Raw genomic sequence first — 5702 nt, forward strand, 5'->3', positions numbered from 1 at the left:
ATTTTGGTTTTCTTTATTTTCCAACTTTGTTTTGTAACGGTAAAATAACTGTAATGTGTTTGGTACCTGCAAACAACTATATAACAGTATAAAAATATATGTGCCGACACAATAATAATTTGATTCACTTTAAATAATGCATATAGAGAGCTAGCTATACATGAAAACATAACTTGATGTTTACGTACTTATGGATCACCAGTAGTACCAAGTATGAGGAATATACCAAAACCAGCAATATACGTGGTTAAACGAGAGGCGATTATTTGATTTGGTGCTACCTGTATGAAGAATTGTTGCGGTATTTAGATCACCTACAAGTGACCGTAACGATTAATAATTCCAGAGGATCGATGGTCCCTGCGAGATATCCCCACCGATTGAATTCTCCTCTTCGTAATCAGGATACCGAGGTGGAGGCTGCATGAAATAATCATCAAACCCCGGGAATATATCGTAATCGTCCACATTGTTTTTGTTATGATCATGCAAGATGGCCGAATTAGAGGACGTGGAGTCAGAGCCGGGGGTGTGTGTCTCAATGACTGCGACCGCATCAGGAACCGAGTTGGCAAAGCGAGTTGCTTCAGACTGAATCTGTGAGGAGGAAAGCGACGTGCCACCGGGAATGTTGGGTGGCTGTTCAGGGAAATTTAACTTGGCCGCTTTGCCACGGAGGCAGCAGGACGCGGCATCAAAAGCTCTAGCGGCTTTCTTGGGTGAGTCGTATGAGCCTAACCAGATCCTCTCGCGGCTGTTGGGCATTCTGATCTCGCACACCCACTTCCCCCACTTCCTCTTTCGGACACCTCTATATTTTGGCTCATGCACTGAACACTGTGATGATTCGGGTAGTTTGGTCATTACTGATGGAAATATCTTTGGAATAAGTTTTTCGTGCTGTTGGATATTAGCGAGACGACTTTATTTATATATGTGAGTTTTATGTGAGTAAAGATCAAGTGTTACATGGAATGAAAATGTTTAAAGGTCAACGAACGCGTTGATCAGGATTAATTCTTTTGTCAAAATTATTACTCCGTATTAGCTATTAACTACTAGTTGTAGAGCCCGTTTGACACACATAATAATCCAAATTATAAAATTACAAGTAAAACAAATAATTACATATCGTATATGAAAAAATGTATTACATCTATTCTTATATCTATACTATTTATGCATAAATTGGTTTTATTTATATCACAAAATGACTTTTTTAAATGAAGTTAATAAAAAAATGCACGTGCAAAAACATACCAAGTGTAACATCCCGTTTTTCGAGTTTCGGTTAATAAAATGAAATATGAGTTATTATGAGCGGGCTAGTGTTGGGTTAAAGATATGGGTTATGGAGTTGGGTTATGAAGGAAGGAAAGAAAGACCATTGGCTTAAGCCCATGATCCATAATTATATAAACCTTAATTACCCATTTTTCATTCATTTACATATATTTCATACACCACCAAAACACACACTTAGCTCTCTCTCATCTTGCTCTCTTTCTCTAGCCGAAATCACCAAGGAAAACCGTTCCCGATTCAAGGTAACGATAGTATGATCTTGTATGAGCTTAAACCCGTTAGATATGGTCACGAAACGACAAGCCGACACCGTTAAACCATTTAAGTCACGAGATCCGGGTGGAATCGGGTATAAACCGAACCTATGATGAGCTTAGGATCACCCTAGCTCAGATCTGGATCGAACGGGGAGAAAAACGGTGAAAAAACGAGTCAAAACTCATTTTTCCGGCGAAACCGCGTTTTTCCGGCGACGGCGCCGAAAAATGGTACGAAGTTAAGAGGAATGTCAGAGAATGTTCTGACATTCTCTGACCTAACCCTAATTCGTTAGCGGAGGTCTAACAAACTAGCTTGGATTCGTGAACGGATTCGTTATGGAAAGACTGACGAACTATCCCCTGTTCGTTAAGTCCAATTCGTATGATGAACAATTCGTTATAAGGTCTAATTCGTTATGAGGAGTGATTCGTTATAAGGGTTCAATGCGCTAAGAAGTTCAATTCGTTAACCAGACCAAATGAATAAGGTCCAGTTCGTTATAAGTCCAATTCGTTATAAGGACCAATTCGCTAAAGGCCAATTCGTTATGAAGTAGCGAATTTGCCAATTCGTTATGGAAGACTGAAGTAACGAATGGACCCCAATTCGTTAAAGAGCATAATAACGAACTAGACTTTGAAAGAATTACAGAATGGTCCTTGGTCTTAGAAAAGATTGAGTTAATTACAAAGAAGTCCTTGAACTTTTAAGTTAGCAAATTAAATAATAAATTAAAATTCTAATGGAAAATGTGTTTAGACAGTTAATGGAAATAAAAAATTTTCCAAGCTGACCTGGCAGCTCGACCCCAGCCAGGGACTCTGCCCTTTGGACCCGGCTAGGGGTTGCCGCCCCTAGACCCCGCGGCCAGGGGCGCTGCCCCCGGACCCCCGTTCTTTGAGGGTTATAACTAGACTAGAAACGCGATGTGAGTAGTGATCGTTAATTGATACGTGTAAATGTGTAATTGTTATACAGTTTGTCAAACACAGCTAAAGAAAGGAATAACAATTAACGGTGAACGTAATCGAGTTCAGGTGAGTTTCTAGCCCCACTTCCTTGTTATGTTTCGGGTCTATGTGCATACTCGATGTGATAGTTAATACACTTACCTTAAATGGTAAGTGTATGCCTTGTATGATTTATGTATGATGGTTTCTTAATGGTGTGTGAACGATCTTCGGATATTGCGTGTACCGTCAGGTGGAAGTTAAAGATATGATTTATATATATGATGTGTGAATGATGTATGTATGAATATGTACGATATATGAATAATGTATGCATGATATGTTGATGGTACGTGAACGATCTTCGGATATTGCACGTGTTGTCATGGAAGGTACGTAAAGACATGTGCGGTACAGATGCACGAAACAAAGGGACCAGACCCTAATTATATCTGTGAGGATAGGGACCAGACCCTCATAATATCTGTTGTCACACCCCGACCAAAGGCGGAACATGTCGGGGTGCAACCGATTGCCCAAAACACAAGACACTATTAAAGTGACAATATTTAATCAACTCATTTATTTCACAAATCAATAAATAACACATCTTGGTCATACAAACAAATTGAACACAAGTAAACAAATATATTGTTCATTTTACTAATATCCTAATAGTCTTGGTAACGTTATTCGTCAAGTCCTCAAGTCGATAAAAGTCAAACCTGTAACAATGCATAAAATAATATTTTGTCAACACGTATGTTGGTGAGCAATTTCATAGTTTAAGTATATATAATATGAGCGAAATCCACAAACGTATATCAGACTATAAATAAAAGCATCAATCATGGTATATAAAAACATATGTAATGAGGATCCTTTCTACTCGGTAACAACCGACATACTCGGATAATGAGGCCCTATTCTACTAGCACAAGGCTAAGTAGTTAGGGGAGTGTATGATCATACTTAATGAGGATCAACAACAACATAAAAATAAACACTCGCGCACGTAAAGCATATGAGGCATATAACACACAAAAGAGCAAGTATTCCAAGTATCATATACCCTAAAGTTTGTGGTTTGAGAAAAGTGTATAAAAAATCATTCTTGTTTTGAATAAGTATGCATGTTACCCCCAAAACATAAAAGGGAAAAACGGGGGATGAAATGTACTCACCTCGATTGACGAATTGAGAAACTAACAAGTGATCGACATATAGAAAGCTTGTAAACGCGACGAACGAATCCGACTTGAAAGCTAATCGAAAACGAATAAATAAAAAAAATATTAATGACTTGAACTTTAGTTGAAACTGCATTTGAAGCATTGAATGATAATGTTCGGTTGTTAATCGGGTTACCGGTTAGTTTGTTAACGATTTGGGACTCGTACTTAATTGATAATTAAAATAAAAATAATGTTATTGTATTTGGGCTTTTGAATGACTAAACCAATATTAAATAGAAACAGATGAGTTTAAATCAAGAGTTTGGTTTTGTATAAAAAAAGAATAGATATTAAAGTTTATAACGATGTTATTAATGATAAAGATAGTAATGATAATAGTGGCTTTAAAAATAGGTTTTATATATATATATATATATATATATATATATATATAAGATAATGATGTTAATAATTATAACTATAATTATTTTTAATAATACTAATATAGTATAATAATTATAACAATAATTATTATTAATAATACTAATATTAATAGTTATAGAATAGAAATCTTGGTATTAATTATAATGTTGATGATAAAAATGATAATAATAATAAATAATATTGATACTATTAATGATACCATACTCGATGTTGGTTCGATTTCTAAACGAATTCACAAAATAAATATAATAATATTATTGTTAATAAATAAATGATAGAAATATGATTTTAATAACTAATAATATGATTTTAATTAATAATAATAGCAACTTTAATATTTATATAAATAATGATAATAATACTAATAATAATCGTTATAAATAATGAGAGAGAGAGAGATGGTGAGGGAGACGGGGAGAGAGAAAAGAGACACTGAGAGAAAGAGAGACGGATTCCAGGTTCGCCGGAAAAACGCAAACAGAGGAGGAAATGGGCTGCCGGAAGCGCGAGAGGGTGGTGGTGATGTGTCGGAGGTACAGGGGGAAGGAGAGGGTGGTGTCGGAGCTCGGTGGTGGTCGCCGGAGGTGTCGCCGGAGCTATTCCGGTCGCCGGAAAATGGAAGAGAGGAAGGGGTGGCGGCTTGTGTTGTGTGTGTGTGTTGGAGGTAGTGGTGGTCGCCGGAAATTGCGCCGGCCGGAGTGGCGGCGGTGGCCAGAACCAAGAGAGAAAGAGATGGGGTGGGGAGTTTAATATGTTAGGGTTAGAGTTTTAGGTTTAAATATATGTTACATATTTACAAAATGGCCCTCCAAGTTTCAAAAATGGTTTAATATAAGTTTAAAGGTTCTAAAAGCTTATAACAACTTAACGAAAATTAATTTGTACCCCTTATGTTTAGTTAACGACACTATAATGTGACAAACATCGTTTTATTTATGATCGAGGTCAAAATATTATTATATAATAATTAAATAAGTTCTAAAAATGTTGAGTCGGTTTTAAAAAAAGGAATAAAAGTTTACAAACTAATACAACGCGAGACTCAAATTTGAAGGATGTCACAGTATCACCAACTTTATGAAAATTTCGTCCCGAAATTAAAATAAACTTAAAGAAAAGTAATTATTAACGAATGTTGTCATTAGTAAGATAATTGCATGAACAAATTTTAAGCAAACGAATAACGTCAGATCCTTGCATGATTTGAAAAACGCTACAAATGAGAAACATAATAAAGGAACTTATATATAAGATGTACCAGCGGCGTATCCACCATGCCCTTAATCTTGATTTCGCATTTTTATCGTTTTTCTGCCATCATCCTCGGGTCTGAGTTATCGCACACAACCGTACTTACCATGACTTTCATACGGGGATTTCGATAATTAAGTGTGCACCAATAATTATTTCGATCGTCGTATGGTCCACATGGTTCGTTCCATTGCGTGGTTTAAGAGACATATTTATTTTGAAATCTTTAACTATTAAATGTGTAAAAAAATTTGTTAAATTTTACCAATATTGACAAAACAGTACTAGCGGTTGAGAATTTCGGGACTGACTTTTT

At 36.1% G+C, this 5702-nt stretch overlaps 1 pseudogene; it reads right to left on the reverse strand.

Moving 5' to 3' along the window:
• Nucleotides 1-213: 213 nt before the first annotated feature.
• On the reverse strand, nt 214-1016 carry LOC143551794 (ethylene-responsive transcription factor ERF017 pseudogene; annotated as a pseudogene).
• Nucleotides 1017-5702: the final 4686 nt, after the last annotated feature.

The sequence above is a fragment of the Bidens hawaiensis genome, unplaced genomic scaffold, assembly GCF_021521415.1.
Source record: "Bidens hawaiensis isolate Kalapana, Puna unplaced genomic scaffold, B.hawaiensis_p1.1 tig00016566_1, whole genome shotgun sequence".
In the NCBI taxonomy this organism is placed as follows: domain Eukaryota; kingdom Viridiplantae; phylum Streptophyta; class Magnoliopsida; order Asterales; family Asteraceae; genus Bidens; species Bidens hawaiensis.